Genomic DNA, 21,008 nt, shown 5'->3' on the forward strand with positions numbered 1-21,008 from the left:
CATCGCATCACCTACACATGTCGAGTAAGGTGTCATACGAATAGGAATACGAACCCCTCGCCAGTCCTGGCGACGGGGTTAGCATTCCCCCTTTTAGAGGGGCACGACATGGAAGTAACCTTGAACCCCGGTTAAAGTTGACTCAAGCCTCAGCATCACAAAATGGATGCTGCCACCAGACACAAGTCTGACCTCCTGCTGCTGGGAGACCTTCCAGCGAGGGGAGCTTGGACAAAGGGTTTCCTGTCGAGGGCGGTGTTAGCACCATCCCAGACAGGGTTTGTGTATCCCAGGTAGGCAGGGCTGAAAGGAAGGTGATTGCGAGTGGCACCCCGGTGCTCACTGTGCATAGCCCGGCTCAAACCAGTTTCGGGGGGACACCAGCCCCTGAGCTGGGGCGAAGCCGGACAAAGGATAGGGGTGTAACCACCCCCCTCCTGGCTCCACCCATAGGTAGGACCTAGTCACGGGCCAGCCCCTTTTCTTAGAATAAAGGTAGGAGCGAGTCCCCTTCCCAAATTGGATAATTCTGAATCTTGAACTACTTTCCACGAAAGGAACTCTTGACTATTTCTGAAGACTCTCCCTTGTGGCTAAGGAGTAGCCACCCTGCACCAGCAGGCACCACCTAAGCGCTTGCGGTTTGCTGTACGTCTCTCCTACGGATCAAGACTGCCCAGCTAGACGAGACCCGAGTTCCCTGCCATCTCTGACCTTTTACCTACATCATCAGCCCAGCTGAGAGTCGTAGGTGTGACGAGACCTGCGGGACCGGCTATCTTCAGAACCTGCACGACGCTTATCTAGCGCACCCACCGAGGGACCCTCGAGTGAGTGCACCTAGGGTTTGAGAAGCCCTAACCCTGAGCAGCTCCAGCACCGAAGTCTGCCTCCCCAGCATCCACGAGATCTGCGTGGGGGCCCTTCCGCTCCTTGTTGTTCACCGCATTGTCCGACCACTTGCCGCCCGGCTTGTGGCCCTCTTCACGACGCACCAAGATTGTTTCATCACTAGTCTGGTTGCTCCTGACTGGCTCTTGCTCCCCTTCAACAGAGGAGTACCACGGACCCTCCTGGTCCACTCCAGACGCCATCTTGACTCCCCCGCTTGGGTTGCCACTGCCAAGATCCGCTGCCCCATTCCTGGGCCCAGCATCATCGACAGCAGACACCTTCGTGGGACAGCTCGCCCTCCATCCTGGTCGCCGCCGCGCCTCCTGGTCCGAGGAACAGCCGAGTCCGACGTCATCCACTCACCTGGTCGAGGTGACTTCAGCCGGTACCCTCCTGGTGCCCACACGATCGCTGGCTAGCGGTTGAGAACTGAGTCCCCTCTGCTTTCAGGTTTCCTTCATCACCGATCCAGGCTTGGATCTCGCTGAACATCGACACTGGTCGCCTGCCAGCAACAACTTCTTTCAGGCTCCTGAGACTACAACGAGGACTCCCGACATCTTGCCGAACTTCACGCAGCCGCAGCCTCTGGGCTAGGTAACTCGAGCATTTCGGTGCTCCATCGCAGGTTCGCTCTACAAGTGTCCAGTCCTTTTTCGTTTAGTCCCACTGATCGGATCACTCCGGAATCAGTACCTCCAGACTCTAACCATTCGCATTTCACTGTTAGTATAGATGGTTTCTCGTGCCCCTCGGGCATTTGTGTAAATTGTGCAACTGAAGTATTTTCCCAAGAGTTTTGTAGTGTGCTTAGCTCCCTGACTCAAAGAGCCAGGGTAGTCTTGTTATAAATAAATATCCTTTTATTTTCATAACAACTTGTGTGGTGTCCTTTCACGTGGTGTTCAAGGGGTAAATGTGGTGTTAAAACAGCTGGCTTAACACGCCCTCTAGAGTTTAGCCTAAGACTGCTCGTATCCACGCTACTAGGATAGCTGGTCTATAAGGTTGACTTACAACCAATCAATAAGGGTCGTTTGGAATGATACACAGTGATCACTAGAATAGTGAGCACTACATATCAGGCCAACTTCTCACAGAAGTCTCTACCAGATAAGTTGTACATTCTTTTGTTTAATATTAATAGCCTAAATAATAGGAGGTAGGCACAAGCTATTGAAGCATGGGTTTTGTCACAATCTATTTTTATGCTTCAAGAAACCCACATTCCATCTACTAAAATAACTAAGTTTAGGTACTTCAAGAAATGGGCATGATTGAGAGGTTTTCGTATAGAAGTGAAGCCCATAAGGCCGTAGCAATTTTTAGCACCATGAAGCTAGACACTCGACAAACACGTGGCACCATAAGGAAGATAGACGATGCTGGGTTAATTGAGCCACACCATAGATTTTGTTGACTCCAGTTAACTTCTAATCCCAAATGAAGATAACCGTGAAACATTGATAATTTTATTTCAATCTCATCTCAATCCCTGGAAGAACTGTGATAGGAGATTTTAATTTTCTATACACTCCACCTCTTAAAAGTAGTGATCTCTGAATTATTTTTACTGAATCAGGATTCAGAGACAGAAGACCTGGTTTGGAGGCCTTTAAATGAAGTATACAGACGCTGATAATCTCAAAAGTTATTTTTAGAAAGAATATCAAAGTGGGTAAAATAGAGCTTGAATTACAGGCTAGTAGGGAATATGGAAAATGTCTGCTCCTGAGACAAAGCAAAATAAGAGCTTTCAATCAGTCTAAACCTAAATGACATAATATTGAGCAGAGAGCAATGCGAATAATGAATCTTATTTGCAGAAGTTCTATGAAGAAAGCAGTTACGTGGGGAAATTCATTCCTTGGGAGACTTTGTGGGGGGGGCGGGGAATCTATGATTGTTTTAGTACTTTAAGATGAGACAATTTGGCACATCTCCAATGCTTAAGAACAATTTAATAAACTTTTTGGTATACTACAAACAAACGTGTAGCCATACTGAAGTATCTGATCGGGAGAATTTGAATTATTTTTTAGCGCTTTTGTATTCCAAGACTCACTCAAGAAGATCCTGTTTCAATACAAGCGCCATTTACTATGCACGAACTTGAAGAGGCAATGACAAGATTAGTGCTCGGATGGCTATACAGTATTATTTTCTGAACACCGAACCTTTAAAACTGATTAACATCTTAGCTTGCCGCACAATTCCCTCTTTTTTATACACAAGGACAGTAGTTAATCATTAAAAAAAAAAAAAGGATAAAGGAAAAAGAAAACTGAGAAACCACATTGGAGGAAGCCAAATCACGGAAATCCAATTTTAAGGAAATACAAAAAATAAATAAAACGAAAATTCAAGGAAACAAAAGAAATAATTTGGTATGGTGGCGGCCATCGCCGGAGTTGCGCGCCCACAAGAATGCGTCTATTGGTGGAGCAGTCCCATCACCCAGAGTCATCAAGTGAGCCACACACCTGTCACCAAAATCAGCAGCCATCCCGCCAGATCCCAGTAGGGATCATACTACAGCCCTCCCCCTGTCCGGCACCAGGCCTCGAGGTGCGCGGAGGAGGGGCCCCAGAGAGACAGATACGGGGATACGGACATCAAAGGAAAACGTCCCTAGCGCTGTGACCACCGAAGCAAATACAGACTGATGACATGGCCACCGGTACTATACTCACCACCGGCGGGGAACCTATCCCCTCCCCACCCCCACCCCCCCCAATCCTTCCACTTGCAGGGCCCGGAGGCCGCAACTGAGGGGGATCGGACATGGGACCCCACCAGACGCGGCCCAGTTCCAATCTGCAGTGCGGTCAAAACACCCGGACAGGGGAAAAGCGACCTCTGACCCCCCCCCCCCCCCGCTCTAGGCGCTGGGACTCTAGGCGTGGGCCAAAAGCCAAAAGGCCCAGAAGGCTAACTGCCGCAACCACAGGCGAGATGGGGCGCCAACACACAACGGGAAAGTCGCATCGGAGGCAGAACTCCCCAGAATCCATGGCCACCCACTCCGAAGGGGAATCTTCCTACGCCGAATCCATATCCAATAAATTGGACAAAGGGTAACCATGGAAAGCAGGTTCCGAGAACTGGCCACAGACCTCAATCTCCTCCGGGATGATCACCGGAAACTCGCGGACAAAGTCAAGCAGGGAGAGAAGGCGATCCAAGCCATAGAGCCGAAAATACAGACCCATCAAGTCGCCATACAAGAGCTGCAACAAAAGGTGTGGTCCCTAGAAAGCAAAACGGATGATTTGGAAGACCGCTCTCGGAGGAGCAATATCCGCATCTTAAACCTGCCAGAGGGAGCGGAAGGGGCTAACCCGGTTAGACATATGGAAGCATGGATTAAGACATTCACCCGGAAATTGCTCCATTATCAAGACAAGGATGCTAACCTCCGGGCGGCAAGACAGAAGATACCGCTTCAGGTGGAGGATAAACATGTAATGCTATTCCCAGATTACTCTAGAGCAGTACAGCAGCAAAGAGATACCTTCTTGGAGGTCAAACGTGTTCTGCGGCAGAGAAATGTACAATATGCTCTCCTCTTCCCCGCCCGCTTCAAAATTCTACATGATGGTGCTGCACACTTCTTCACTGACCCGACGGAAGCGAGGGACTAGGTGGAACAACGGATCGCAGGACCAGATGTTCACAACACACAATGAGTCACAGACCCGCGCGCAACCGCAGACGTCAGCAAAAGAAAGTCACCCTTACACAGCTGAGCTCCCGCACAGATTCCCTCACCCAGCGCTCCACTGACGTGCAGCAAATAATAGCAGGACGAAGGAAGCACTGCAAGCGGCAGCAGCAGGGAGATCGAAAGAAGACAACTCGGACGTGGAAAAAGCCCCCCACCTATTCACCTCAGACAAAGAAAAAAGTGATGCACGTTCCTCCCGGGAGGGCTCGTCACACCCCCCCCCCCCCATAGTCACCCCACAAACGGCTGATACGCCGATTTAAATCCAATGAAGACGGAGGAGTCGTCGCAACAATGTGCAACACGAATTGGCCTTCTCCCATGCACCTAAACAAATGAGATTAGGAGGGCTTGAGATGACAAGTCAAGACCCTAGAAGTTACACAGCTGGACAGGCTGCTCGAGGCCAGGACATGCAAAATCCACTACGAGAGGCAATCTCGGCACTAACATCTCAGCATAACCCAGCGGGCAGCTGGGACGCCAAGGACAGGCGCCCCCAAGCAACCACCCCTGCAAAGAACGATTTAAAGCCAGTACATGAAGTATAGTTTGGACGTACCGTCCCCGGCAATATGGCCCCTTAGTTGGGAAATCCCCCCCGACATCCAAGTTTCCCTCTCCCCGGTTTCAGGTTCACCCAATACCCACAGCGGAGCAAACTGATGAGATCACACTATTCTCGTGGCCACGTATCGGCTGGCGGGGGAGGGTCTCGGACAGAAATGTTGGGGTAACACGCAGATACGAATCGTTCATACCCATTAAGCGAGATGATCAAAAAAGTCCCCAACACAGATATACAAATTATCACATTAAACGTTAGAGGCATGCATACTGCAACAAGCGCTATGCCGTCTATTTGTATATAAAACGGCAACAAGCGCAGATAGTGCTCTTACAAGAGACTCATTTAACATCAACTGAGGTGGTCCGTCTACAAAGGAAATGGCAGGGCATCGTCTGTGCCACCGCGTACTCAGCTTTTGCCAGGGGTTCACTTTTATGGATTAAGCTCTGTATCCCCTTTAAAGAACAGACACGAGTCATAGATAAAGAAGGTCAGTACACCCTGATGGAGTAGCATATATGCTCCAGATATAGACCAGGACCAGGACCAATACTGGAAGCGCCTCACGGGAGTGCTCACTCACCACACCTCAGTCCCTTGGCTCCTAGAGGGTGACTATAATTGTGTTCTAGATGTCCACCTTGATAGGTCCCACCCCCCCACCACTGCACTCCCCGGCAAACAGACAGACAACCCAATATCAAACCTGGGTGCAACACCGGCAATTAGTAGATCTGTGGCGAGAATGAAATTCATACATTAGACTGTACTCCTTCCATTCTGCCCCGCACAATCTACATGTGCGCTTGGATAGATTCCTCTGTTCCATGCCCATACTCTCAGGGGTACAACAGTCCGACTATCTGGGTAGAGTACTCTCAGACCATGATGCCCACATGCTGACCCTCAGGTGGAGGACCCTGCACCCCCCATACCTACCTGGAGACTTCCGCGTGACTGTCTTACAGATCAAGTGTTCCATCAGGAACACGGAGACTATATCCAGGAACACTTTGCCCTCAACTCAGGCACAGCGGAGTCTAGACTAGTGGAATGGGACGCATTTAAGGTTGCGGCTAGGGGGCATTGTATACAACATAGTGGGAGTGCGTAAAACACTCAAAAGAAAATTAAGAGATTCAGAAGAGGCGCTAGCAGCACTAACAAAACAAGAGGATGCAATAGGGCCCCCCCCCCCCCGACCGAATAGCAGCAGCCAAAACCGCCTACGCGTAAGCACTGAAAGATTTGCGTAAATACAACTTCCGTGCTTACGCCGTTAGAGTACACAAAGAGGGCAACAGAACAGGAGCGCTCTTAGCGTGGCTAGCCAGACAGGACGCAGCTACTAAACCGGTCACGGAGCTACTAGACAATACAGGGACCCCCAGACAGTCACAATTAGAGATCCTACACATCTTCTATAAGTACTACTCCAGTATTTACAGGGCCACAACACAAACAAATCACGGGGAAATCTCTCAATTTCTCAGACCGTTACAGATTCCACACATATCACGAGTCGACAGAAAAGAGCTTGAGACCAAGATTAAAGCCCCAGAGATCACTCGTGCCATTAGAGAGCTAGCACGTAACAAAGTCCCGGGAGTGGAAGGCTTCCCACAGATCCTAACGCCACTGGTTCACCCGGACCAAAACTGATTCATACCAAGGCGCAACACCTCGCTAAACATACGTAGGTTATTCCACGTCCAAGACAGGGCACAGGGCACTTCCCGAACAAAGCATGCCTGATTTTGGACCTCGAAAAACCCTTTGATATCCTATTATGGCCGTACCCATTTGCTGTGCTTCGTAGGATTAAGGCGGGCCCCATACTGATGGAGTACACAAAGCTCCTCTACAAGGGCCTAACGTCCCGAGTGAGACTAGGTAAACACATTTCCGCTCCCTTCCCAGTAGGAGGAACCAAGCAGGGATGCCCCTTATCCCCCTCCTCTTCGCCTTAGCGGTAGAACCTCTGGCAATACGGCTGCGGTGAGATGGCGGGGCATGGGGTATACCACTAGCGGACAATGCATTGTGTGTCCCTGTATGCCGATGACCTCCTGATCTATGTCAGAGATATCAATAGTGACCTCACGCCCATTTGGTCTGCACTGAATGACTTCGCGATGGCATCGGGCCTCAAAGTTAATTGTGCCAAGTCCATCATATTCCGATTGAGCCCGCATCTGCCCCCGCGAGAGATAACGATAGGAGCCCACACCCTCACCTGGAGCACCGCGGCGCCACAATACCTAGAGGATCAACTGTTTCACTCTCCCACAGATCTGTATGAGGGAAATCACCGCAAGGTAGTAGCCAGGCTCCGTGCATGAGTAAACTTTAAGACACGACCTCTCGCCCCCATCAGTCGAGTGGCCCTCACAAAGATGATCATGGTCCCGAGGTGACTTTACCTCTTCACCAATCTCCCCATGATACCGCCACGCTCCTTCAAAGAGCTAGACACGATCCTGACCACTTTGATCTGGGGTAGGGGAAGACATAGGGTGGCATTAACCACGCTTTACCTGCCCACAACACGAGGAGGGCTAGGCGCCCCATCCTTTGAAGCATACATCTTGGCGGCGCAGCTCCAATGGTTGTTGTACTGGACAGCAGAACAATACACCAGGGAGACAATCACAGAGCAGGGACGGATCCCCCTCCCAGCCATATGGAGACTGCTTCTCCCGGGCACCAAACCCCTCCGCACTTACCCCCTACAGGTGACAAAAGTACGCTCCTGTATTTGCAGCATACATCGCATGTCCAAAGGGAAACACCCATACTCGCCCTTACTCCCGCTGGTAGGATTCCCTCATACTGATAAATATTATACTGCCCGTGCCTTACAAGTATGGACCGATTCCTCTATCACAGAAATGGAATCCCTGTATGAAGATGGACAGTTAATGACATGTGCTCGCTTGACAGAACTGTACGACCTTCCTCCAGGGCAGTTCCTTCTGCATCGGCAGCTAATAAACGATAGCTGCCCTTTTTGGAACACACATGCAGGAGAACCCCCTACGCACCCTGTAATACATACCATACTCCATATGGGGGTGGGCAGACACTTAGTGACCTGGCTCTACAAAGCCGTTGGGGAGCTGACCCTTCGACCACTGGACACACTACGGCATACGTGGGAGGATGAAATAGGTCGCGTATTCAATGATGAAGAATGGGAAAAGCCCTAGAGAACCCCAAGAAAGTCTCCAGAAATGCATGCTTTAGGAACATCCAATTCAACATTCTTCATAGGGCATACCTCACCCCAAAGCGCCTCCAACGCTTCTACCCAGACACACACTCCGCCTGCACCTGATGCCAGAACCCCGAAGCAGACTTAAAACACATGTTCTGGGATTGCCCAATTATTCACCACTACTGGGACCGGGTACACTATACACTCCAGGATGCAACGAACAATCTAACCCTCGCCTCATGGGAAGCTAGTGCCCCCGGTGTGTTCCGCAGGCGGAAAACCGAGAAGGTGCAGTACCGCCTCGTTTCCTTAGCCATTCTCTTAGCAAAAAGAGGAATAACCATGCACTGGACGGCCCCGGCAGGGCCCCCAGAGGCAGCTTGGATAGGGGCCATGAAGAAAAGGGGCGCGGTGAAGGAGGTGCTGCGGGAGGAAGAAGTTGGAGGAACACGAAAACACCCCATTTCCCTAGAGTGGGCGCAACTGATGCACCTATTTACTCACGAAACACAACCATCCTCAATGACACCATCCCCCTCGCAGTCTACACAGGTATCCCCCCCAGAGGCAGGTAGGCGAGAACACAGGCCCAGACAGGGACGCATAAGACAGGCAATATAGCGAGTCGGGCACGGACCCCAATAGAATGCATGCAACATGATTTCCTCAGTCCCCACCAAGGAGGCTGATATAGTGCCACAGGCAATCACAGCCAGTTACCTTCCACAAGTGGCTCCGCACCGGAAACCCCCAGTTCACCCCCACGGTTAATGGTTTCTTCCCCATACCGAAGATCTAGAATCTGACGACATCTTGTTGGAAACATGAATACTCAACACCCAGCGAGAAAACCACAAGGAAACACAGTGGGGACACATGCAGGCCTCTGACTCAAACACTGATGTGCTCAGCCGAGGACTCATGCATGTCTTTTCACCTTACCTGAGGTCGATCATGAGATAAACCTCCAGGCAACTATTATGCTGTATCCGCAATGTGAAAACATGTACAAGAGCATTTCTTTCTCTTTTTGTTGTGATTTCTCGCCAACTAATACTCAAAGATCAATGTACTTACAAGATGCAATGATTTATATTATTGATTTACTCAATGTGTGGAAATGTGAAAACCAAATAAAATAATTTGAACCAAAAAAAAGGTGTGAGGTGTTTTTAGGTTTCAGGGATGGGTGGAGTGTAAGGGTGTTGAGGGTATTTTAGGGTTCAGGATGGGATGGAGTTAGGGTGGTGAGGGATTCAAAGGATTTAGGAATGGCTGGAGTATACCTGGAGAAAGGTGTTAGGGTTCAGGGATTAGTAGTTTAGACTGACGAGGTCTTCTTATGGGTCACGGATGGCTGGTGTTTAAGGGCATTGAGTTTTTTAAAAATTTTTTTTAGGGTTTATAGATGGTGGAGTTTGGGTGTGGTTTGTGCATAGAAAGGGGTTTTTAGGGTTTAGGAGGGGTAGAGTCCAGGGTAGGAAGTGATTTTATGGTTCCAGGGTTATGGATTTTTGGGGTAGAAAAGGCTTTTATTCTTTAGGGATGAGTGTAGTTTGGGTGTGGTGAAGGATTTTAGGGGGCAGGATTGATGGTGGTTAGAGATTGTGAGGGGTCAGTGATGGATGGTGTTTACGGGTGGTGATGGGTCAACAAATTAAAAGCACCAAGTAATTATTTGACCATTTCATGTTCATATATTTTTTACACGATGTACCCTGAAATAAATATCTCCGACAAAACTTTCTGAAAGTAAGACCTGCAACTACTGGGTTTACACTTTTGAAAGAAAAAGAATTCAAAAGCGAATTTCAACCAAAAAAGACATTCTATTACTTGGTTTCTATGAAAAGTTAAATGCCATTCATTCTGAACATTTCCATTAGACAATTTAGATGGAATGGTTGGCCAGTAATGGTATTCCACGCCTTTTTTTGTCTATGAAATCACATGCAACCAGGTTTAATGGGATTGCAGATAAATTAATCCACAAAGACCAAAGTAGTTTCATTGTAGGGCACCAACTACCTAAGAAAACAAATTAGTTTTGAATATTTGTACTGTAAAACACATTTTCACAATGTCAGAAGGATTTTGGCCTAGGAGACACTTTTTATACCGAGATAATTTGGATTTCCCTCCCAGCTTACAAGGGACATATACAATTAATATAAGGGGGCAGAAGGCCAGGTTGATTTAAAATACATTCAGGGCAGGTACAGTTAAAGTGCAAAAAGGCAATAGGGATACCACCTCTCGCCTATTTTATTTGCCCTTTTTATAGAGGTATTAGTTAGTTATTTGTAGTGATAAAATATTCCACCCTCCATTTTTTCAGATGAGTGCATTAAGTTATATTTAAACAATATATTACTGCGATTACTCTCAGCAATCCTCATTAACTTAAGCGCGGTTTCTTCTAGACCAGCTGCACATCCACTGTACGCAACCATGCCCAAGAGAAAGGCTGACGGAGATACGAAGGCGTCCAAGGTGAAGGACGAGCCCAAGAGAATATCAACGTGGTTGTCTGCGAAACTGTCCCACCAAAAAAAGAAACCAAACCTAAACAAGCATTGGCATAGCCAATAGGTCTCGCCTTTGGGACCTTTTGTTTAGCGATGCAACAGTTGCATAACTAAATACTTATAAGGTCCCAAAAGCGAGACCTATTGGCTATGCCAAGCGGCCGTGAAAGTGATCAAACATCAAAGCGGCCGTGAACGTAAAAGTAATCGCGGTCAAGCGGGGCGCGCGCGCACATGCACTGTAGCTCTAGGCTGGCCTGGTAGCACTTTTTGTGGCCCTCTCAATAAGTCTCGCCAGACCAGCGCATGCGCTGGGTCAGGCGAGACCTAAAAAGCGGCCTTAAAGAACACCGACAAACAGCCAAAAGGCAAGAAGAGGAAGGACAGCAAAGAAGCAAACAACCCAGCAGAAAACGGCAATGCTAAATCTGATCAGGCACAGAAATCTGAAGGAGCTGGAGATGCAAAGAGAAATGTGTGATACTTTGATAATTGTGTACTTCTGGTGACTGTACAGTTTGAAATACAATTTATCAGGTTTTATAAAATGCACAACTTTGTTTTACTTTTTTTTTTTAAGCTATGTTAGCACATGCAGCTTTTTTTATGGGAGGGACTAAATGTTCTGTCATTTTCTGTTAAAACAGAACTTCAAGTTCAAAGGGCCTTTTTTTCCAGATGAGCAAAAGTGGATCTCAAAGTAAATATCTGGATGGTACAAGAATGCATATTTACACTGTTGCTACGAGTGACTAGTTTGTGGCGTTAAGTACTATATTCGATCTAATCAGCAGTGCCCCATTGGCAATTTTCCCCTCCGTCTATCTGTAGACTTACGCCTGTATAACTTGGGCAGCTATTTAAGAAAAACATGTGACATTGTCTACTAGGCATTAGTTGCGGTTGGGCACGACGTGTTTGTAACCCAGAGGCAACATGAATTTTATCCTCTGGCTAAATTCTGCAGCTTTAAACGTTCCTTAGGGTAGGCTTGTGAACTGTTGTTAAGAACAACATGAATGTGAAGTGTCCACCCTCATGCTAATCTTTCCCTGTTCAAAAAGATTTTATTTTGATTGGTTTTATAGTAAATTTGTTTGCATGTCCACTGGGGAAAGTACGGTGGGGACGCAAAGCAACAGGTATGCCAAACTTGGGTCGACACTACTAGCGGCGGAGAGTTATCTGGCAGAAGCCAGGAGAGCTGTGCTATACAGAGCGGGCGCCAGTGAGGCAGACAGCGAGACAATCTCCTGCCAGCTGAGCAACGGGGGGTCTGACCACGACATGCCCGATTGGTGTGGGGCTGGGGGCTTCTCTCTCTCTCTCCTCACCCCTATCCTAATGAGCCGCCCTGACTGGGCCCTACGTCTGTGGGCTTCCCGGCTGCCTGAGGTAATTATTAGGGGTGGGCGGAATTTGCGTAGTCGCGCTACGCAAAGCTCTGCAAAATGGTAAAAAATCTCAGCAAGCACGCATAAACTCCGCGAACACGCGGAATTGCTTGTTCACGATGCTTTTTTCCTGTTCGCGGACGCGGTTTGCGTGCTCGGGGGGAAATATCTCGCGAACACGCATTTTGAGAATGTAAACAAGCAAAAAATTCCGCGAAGCCGCAGAGAGCAGAATTTTGGGCAATTCCGCATTCTCCGCGGAACGCAAAATTACCCAAATTCAGAGAGCGGAACGGAATTTCCCGCCCAGGCCTAGTAATTATGTGGAATCGGGCGGAGAACTGTCGCTGAGCTGCTGCCATAGGGTCTTGGATGGTTCTCCTATGGGGAAGCCTGGACTGAGGGTCTGAGTCGGGTCGGCTGCCTGTCACCACCTCATCGGCACGCAGCTGGTTCCTGCCTCTCCATGCCCCCCAATCCCCTTTTTTCTTCTCTCTGCATTCAATTGTCTGCGGACCGGTTGTCTAAGGCCCTAGTGGCTGAGGGCCCGTGCCTCTTCCCTGGAGCCGCGTTGAGTCCACTTCTACGAGGTCCCGAATCTCGCTTCCCTGCCTCACCAGATCCTGGCTGCGGAGGATGGAGAAGGGAAAGGTACCACCGCAGACACAGTCACAACCAAATATGGACCAATATATGATCCCGCCCATGAGCAGGGAGAGGGCTCAATTGATCAGGCGCCCCTTCAGGGCGGTCCTCAAGGCCATCCACGACTCCCAAGACGTCGTAGAAACTAAGATAGATGGCCTCCGAATGGATCCCTCCCTGCAGCACCTGGACCTGCGCAGTGCGGCGGACAGGACCACAAAGGCTGGAACCCGCATCTCCTCTGCAGAGGATTAAATCCTGACCCTCAAGAGTCAGATGTCCAAGCAGACCACTTGTTGGCCTACCAGAGTCCTTGGAGAAGAGGGGCCTGGTCAGGGAATTGGAGGATTGTTTCAAGCAGTGGATGACAAACTGTCTCTCTTCTTCGTCATTGAGTGGGCCCACCACTCCTTGTTACCAAGGCCTACACCAGGGACCTCCCCACGACCTGTGATCCTGCGGCTGTTGAACTTTAAAGACCAATATGCGGTTCTCCAGGAGGCTCGCACCCATCCTGATCTGCGGTTTGACAATGCAAGGATTCTGTTATTTCCAGCTACAAATCATGCAAACTGTTGTACTGGCTGGTTACCCGTGGGGGTGACCGAGTGATTACAGTGATTCAGGACTCTCTGGGTCATCCCCAGGAGGAGCTCCCTGCAATTGCCCAAACCTTTGCCAACTTCTATCAAGGGTTATACTCTCTGTGTCTTCCACTGCCAGCGTAGGCTGCTAAACCCCTTTTAGCTACCATACCTTTGCAGACTTTACCCAGTGCTTTAGCCAGAGAACTGGACCAGCATTGAAACTTGAAGTGTTGAGTGCTGCAGTGTCAGGACTACAATGCGGGAAAACAGCTGGCCCAGATGGGTACCCTATTGAGTTTTATAAACATTTTCTTGAGATATTCTGTCCCCATTTGTTGAATTTGTATACCACCGCACTGGCACAGTGGTCCTTTCCACCAGAGCTAGATCATGCTACTATATTCGTCCTGCCCAACGGGGGTCTCCTCAAGGACCAATGCTCTAGTTACTGTCCTATTTCGATCAATGCAGACATCAAGATCTATGCAAAAGTACTGGTTGAGCGACTTGGTCGGGCACTGCTTTATCTAATACACCCAGATCAATGTGGATTCATGCTGGGCCGTAGCACGCGCCACTATATCAGGAGGGCCCATGTAGCGCTATCCCAGGCATCGGAACTTGAAGGTGCTCGAGCCCTCGTTAGTGGATTTTACGAAAGCCGCCGATACGGTGTCATGGGCATTTATGGAGGAGGTCCTTCGTCGAGCTGGCATAGGGGATGGATTTGGTCGTCTGGTTTGGCTTCTCTATCATTCTCAGACTGCTCAGATCTCGGTGAACGGGGTTTTATTGCCTGCATTTCCTATCGGACGAGGTACGCTCCAGCGGTGCCCACTGTCCCCATTACTTTTTGAGTTGGTGATAGAGCCTCTGCTGCAGCTGCTACGATGAGATGCACAGATCGTGGCTGGCGTTGAGGTGCGGGTCTTGAGGACTACATGGTGCTTTATGGGGAAAACATGCTCCTGTTTTAGAGATCAGGGGAGTTCGGCCCCTGCTGTCTGAAATTCCTTGGGCTGTACGGGGAGGCATCTGGGCGTCAGGGTAATGTTGGTAAATCCTGTTTAGTGGAGGTAAAAGGGAACATGCTTGGGCGGGTCCAGTGTCCCGACGGGTGTCCTGACATCCCCATTTACTCTTTTAACCCCTTGCATGCCCGCCCCTTTCCCCGCCCAGTGCCGCGCTTTGCGTTAGCGGGCGGAGTTCATGACGAGCTGGACTCGTCATGGGCACAGCGCCACCGCAGCCCATGACGAGTCCAGCTCGTCATGGGCACTGAAGGGGTTAAATACTTAGATGAGCAGGCCCCCCCCTTTCCAGATCTGGCCTGGGTTCTCAATTTTCAGGGACTAGACAAGCGGCTGGATCAAGATCTCAGCCGTTGGGCTACATTGCCGTTGAATCCTATGGGGCGTATTGCCCTTTTTAAAATGGTGTGCCTCTCACGCTATTTGTGTGTGTTAGACAACTACCCATATGCCATTTCCTATAAAGGGTTTCACTCTGACAGTTAAAATTACCAACTTTTTGTGGGCTGGAGGACAGCACAAAGTAGCGTTTGAAACATTGCACAACTCTCCTTTTGATGGTGGCCTGAGGTTATCAAATCTAGATATTTACTACTTGGCTCCGCACCTGATGCTGATTAACGACTGGTTTGATGGGATGATCCGGCTTATCGGTTTGAAATATTCACACTGGGTACAGATGGCTTGCTAGGCCTCAACAGAGCACACTTGCCAAATACATCGTGCACGCAGGTCTCCCTTACCTGTTAGAGGGCTACCCTCTGTCCTACTGGGTGGGACCGTCGCCTCACTGAGATGACCCCCTCTATGGCACGGAACATGGCTTGGGCAACATTCAAAGCAGGACGGCTTTCTGCCATGGGATTGCATTGGGATCTCATACTTGTGAGATGTTTACAGGGGCAGGACAATTCTGAAGGAGACATTCCCTGTTTAACTCGCAATTCTATTGGTACCTCCAAATGTGCCATGCCTTGCTAACTCATGAGCTTCTGAGTGAGTCACTGTCAAAATATAGTCCATTGGAGGTAAAGCGGTTTCTGGAGCGGTTGGGTAAAGGGGCCACCTCAGTGATATACCGCTCCTTAATAATCCATGCCCCTGATGAGCTCGAAAGGGCCAGATAGAGATGGGTGTCCTGGTTGGGAGAGCTGGACAAAGATGATTGGAGGGAGGCTTGTAAGGCACCCAGGGAGCTGGAGATCTATGTAGCTGCCCACGGTGCAGTTCCTTTATGTGCATGCGACATACCTCACTCTGAGGAGCATTCAATCTATGCGATCTGTTGCGCGATCGAGATGCATGCGCTGCACACTGCCAGCAGCTTATTTTTTTCATATTGCTTGGGCATGACCGGTATTAAGACCCTTTTGGGAGGAGGTGGGTCACATATCCGAGGTCCTAGACCGACCTCTAGATGGAGGAAGTGGGGGGCCCTAGGGCTGAGGGAGCCTTTCCAGGGTCCTCTGGTTTGATTTTCAAATGGGATGTGGCCAGAGTCTGGACACAACAACAACCACTGACTGGGAGCGGTTGGCGTGCGGTGGTGGACTTGTGCACGCAGCAGTAAAACTATTTTCGGGGCGAAGGGCTGTCCGAAAAAGAAGCATGAACTTATATGAGGGAAAGGGTGTACTTGTAGGTTTATCAATGTGATGGTGCAGTGTTATCTATTACACCTGTGACTGTTGTCATGCCTTGCCTATCCATTGGTCAAATCCTACTTCATTTAATGGTATGCGACACAAAATTCAATAAAAATTGGTTCTCAAAAAAATAATTCTAAACAAGTGTGTTACATGGTATTACAATGGTTCCTGATGAGAACTCAATTTTACAAAAGGTTCTCTGTTCCGGTTATGATTGAGGCAACGCTTCTTGAGGATTTGGAAATACAAAACTATGGAACTACTGATAAAGCAATAACAGCTAGATGGAAATAAAACGATTCTCTAAATTAACTGCTTTTTTTGACCAGGGATAAGTGGAAAACCTGAGAAGAATTAGAGATAAAAATTTGAATAAGTGTAAACCAGTTCCAGTGGTCAAATATCGTCATTTATCACATTCCAAGTAGATCTCTCTCAGCTTTGATTTATGAGGAATTAGTAACAAACTGATTGAAAATTCAGCAATAAGGAAAACTAGAAGACATAATTGACTAGTATTAATGCGGTAGACACATTCCAGATAATCTCCAACAAATGGAAAGAGCAGGAAGATATACAGTGCTACAGCTGGAAAGTCTGGCACAAAGTCAAGCAGTTCCAGTTTTCAGTTTTAAGAGGTGCCAATGTTTATAAAAAATACAATTGTATTAGACATGATTGATCTTTGTATTCCACCTAATATTAACACCGAGACCTCTTCAAATGAATTTAGGTGTAACGCCACAGAAATGGCAAATTGTTCATACATTATTTGGCGCTGTTCTAGACTTTTGGAACTTTATATTTGAATATTTTGAAAGCCAACTACTTATTCAAATTCCGGGACCCTAACGATACCATTGTTTGGGTACTATTGAACACAGGATATCGTAAACAGATTAAAAATATATATTTTTATCGCAATGCTAGTTACACAGTCATTACTATTACAGAAATGGAAGACTAAATTAATTGCCTCCTTTGCAGACTAGCTTAAAAAGGTTTTGTAGGGTACAACAATATGACGCTTTGTATGCTAAATGTCATACGTCAATCCAAAATTATTTTAGACTGAGAGATTAGATCTTTTTATAACACGGTAAATTAGGATTAAGAGTATTTTTACATTTTGTTATAACTTCATAAAAGATAAACATGGCAAAAATGCCAAATGTCTTTTTGCCACATGTTTTTGATAAAGCTATTGTAACATGGCACTTTTCAATTTTCATGTTTTCACTTTATAAAGATAGTACCCAATTTGAAATCTTGCTCTTCACGATTTAATGCAGAATTTCCACAGTTTTAATGGGAAGAAAATCATGATTTCATTGAAGGTACGGAGACTAATATTAGGCATTATCTTTTATTGGTTCATACACAGCAGCAACAAGACATAACATTAGAACACTAACAATACTCTAGAACACTTAGGAAGGTGGCTGGCTGCGTGTTCTGAGATTATAAGCATGTTCTATTTCTTTTAGCTGCAAATTGTATCCAAAGTCCATTTCCTGCAACACGACCATAGAAAACTTGAACGAAGCCTCGTTATTTCTCCTTGACATCCATCTTCATATTTTTGACTTACTTTCATTAAAAATAAAAGATTTAAAAAAAAAAATCATCAGAAGGGCTGGGCATATATGGGAGGGATAATATTAGCCTACGTCCATTTAATAAAGTCATTCATGCTTTTCTTCCCATTAAAACTGTGGAAAATCTGAATTTTAAGGCAAGGACCAGAGGCCAATATTATGCATGTTCAAAGTTCATACAAAACTCTGTGCAATCATTAGACCAATCTGCAGCTTTCATAATACCACTCAAACTGGAACCCATCAAAAAAGCCTTACTAGTCATAGCCTGTAGGAAGGTGGATATCGGACTATGGTTACCCCCAACTTTTTGCCTAGTGTTTAGCTGGTTTTTCGACTTAGTTGGCCTGAGATCCTGCCATTCAGGGTCCCAGGCTGTCTGCTCTCTCTTTAAAATGGACTCCATGTACCCTAGGCACATACCCAATTGGTAAGGATCACCTTATTGGATCCTGTACAGTGTACCCTAGGTACCGAGGGCATAGGTGTACCCGAGGCCTCCCAGGGGCTGCAACATGTATTATGCCACCCCTGGTTTGGCTTTCCAATCAGACAACTGGCTGATCACTCAGCTGGGGCAAGGTCGTGTAATCACCCCTTGCTTAGATATAGTATACCTATATCTACCCTTATATAGACACATGTGTACCTATCAGCCACTCCTATGGCAGGCCTTAACAATCCTGGAGGCAGAGTGCTCGGTAACATGTGAGATGGTGCTCTAGCATGAGCTGAGCCTGTCTGCAGCTTTCGGAACCATGTCCTTATAGCTGTTCTATGATATAGCCTACCATATACTCTTAAAGTGCCTTATAATCTTAAACGGTTATGGTAACTATGGTTTGGCTTTATCAAAACATGTCGTGTAAGGTGTCTAACACTTTGGAATAATACCCCCCATACCATTTCTGGTGATGAGGATATTATTCCTCCCTTCTAGAGGGAGAGACATGTTAAAATCCTACTTTGCTGTTTAACTCTCACCAAAGCCTCAGCATCACAAAATGGATGCTGCTGCCCAGACAAGAGTCTGACCTCCTGCTGCTGGGAGCCCTCCCAGCCAGGGAGGCCTGGACAATAGGTTTCCTGCTTGGGGAGGTGCTAGCACCTCCCCAGACAGACTCTACTGTATTGGGGCAGGGAGGGCTGAAAGGAATGAGACATGCCTGGGGCACACAAGGTGCTCCATGCATAGTCCAGTTCAAACCGGTGCTGGGGCACTCCAGCTCTGGCGCGAAACTGGACAAAGGAAAGGGGGTGTAGCCACTCCCCTTCCTGGTCCCACCCATAGGAGGGACATTGCAGGTAGCCCAGCCCACTAGCCCAGTATATTAGTAGCTAGTTGGGCCCTGCTAGATTAGATTAACCCGAATCTGCAACTTGAACAGAAACTCTGGACCTTCGACATTCGACCTCAGGAAGAAGACTGAAGAAATCTCCCTTGTGGCCAAGGAGTGACCACCCTGGGCAACCAGGCACCATCCAGCGACCGCTGCTTGCTTTGCAACTGAATCCTACGAGGGACGACTGCAGAGACTGACCAGCGCCGAGACTTCCAGACACCTCTGAACCAGATCCACATCTCCAGCGAAGCTGAGACCCGTGGAGGAGACGTGGGACAGGCGACTTGGGAAAAGTGGCTAGTAACTGACTAGCACGACTTCTGAGGCTTCCTCGAGGCTGTGCTTGGGGAATTGAGAAGCCCCATTCCCGAGCACCATCTGCAAAGATGATCAGCTCCCCACACTTCACGTGTTCTGCGTGGGGCCCTTCTGCACCTGTGTTGCTCGACGTGTTGTCCGGTTGCTGGCCCGCTGGCTAGTAGCCTCTGCGACGACGAACCTTTGTTTTCATCTTGCTGGTCCGGCTCCTCCAGACTGGCACCCGCTCCTCTGTGAAAGAGAAGCACCCCAGACCTTCCTGGTCTGCACCAGAAGCAAGTCCTCCATCCTACGTGGGTTCCGCTTGACAAGGCTTGTTGGGTCCTGACTCGACTTCGACACCGCCGACAGAAAGAGCCTTCGTGGGACAGCTCACCTCCTGGTCGTCCTCGACGTCTCCTGGTACCCGTGGCTGCGACAAGCTTCACCTCTTCACCAGCATCTTCACGACATCGCCTGGTTCCTTCCCGGCTCCTGGCTGGTGACCTAGACTCTGTCCCTTCTGCTTGCAGGTTCCTTCCTTCTTGATCCCCACCTTGGGATCCACCGGACACTCTTCACTGACTGCCTGTCAGCAACTTTCCTTCAGGCATCCATAGAAGTCCACGACGAAACCTGACGCAAGTTCACACCTATGCACCCGCAGCCCGTGGGCTAGGTAACTTGGGTACTTCGGTGCTCACAAGGGTATTGACTATCCTAGGGTCTAGTTTCCGAGTCTCGACTTTCTAGCTATACCAGAAGTGTCCTAAAACTGTTAATTTCTAACTGCTAGTAATTCTATCGACTTTTACGCATTACGCGCGAGTGTTTCCACTCTGCACCTGAATCCCGTGGGCCTCCCACTTCCTAACCTTTGGTAGTATAGTGTAGCCCCAGCGATTCCCTAGGCCTAGGCCTATCCTGTGTTCGTGACAGTGGTCCTTATACCACTTACTTAGTATATGGTTTGCGTGGCCCCTAGGGCCTAACTGTATTACCTACCTGTGTGACTTAATGTATGCTTAAATAAGACTGTGTTGTACTTACCTCGAATCTCATAAAGAGTGCTGAGGGTTTGCCTAACTTAAATACATTCTATTTTTATATACATCTGTTGTGGTGTCCTTTCATTTGGTATTCAAGGGATTACATATGGTATAACAGCTGGCTTCACATGCCATTCAGAGTTTAGCCTAAGACTGCTCTTGTCCATGCTACCACTAGGATAGCTGGTCTATAAGGTTGACTTTACAACCAATCACCATTAGGGTTGTTTGGACTGATACAAGGTGTACACTAGAATTAGTGACATCATATATCAGGCCAACTTCTCACATAGCCCATCTAGCTGAATGTACGCCAAATACACATACCAATTCCAGCAATTGTCATCACCTCCTTAACCACCCATCCAGGTAAAGTTGGCACCAGTCTAAAAGTTCCCTAAAAGAAATAAAGTTGTGAATATTCTTTTGCCCTCAAACCTCCAGTTCTTCTTTCATACTCCTTCAGACAATATACACA

At 48.0% G+C, this 21,008-nt stretch overlaps 1 protein-coding gene and 1 pseudogene across 2 annotated transcripts in view; one reads left to right on the forward strand and one right to left on the reverse strand.

Moving 5' to 3' along the window:
• Window positions 1-21,008, reverse strand: part of S100PBP (S100P binding protein) — a 572,513-nt gene that overhangs the window by 375,746 nt on the left and 175,759 nt on the right. The window lies entirely within an intron of this gene.
• On the forward strand, window positions 10,861-11,418 carry LOC146857760 (non-histone chromosomal protein HMG-17 pseudogene; annotated as a pseudogene).

This window comes from Triturus cristatus, chromosome 3_2 (assembly GCF_964204655.1).
Source record: "Triturus cristatus chromosome 3_2, aTriCri1.1, whole genome shotgun sequence".
Classification (NCBI taxonomy): domain Eukaryota; kingdom Metazoa; phylum Chordata; class Amphibia; order Caudata; family Salamandridae; genus Triturus; species Triturus cristatus.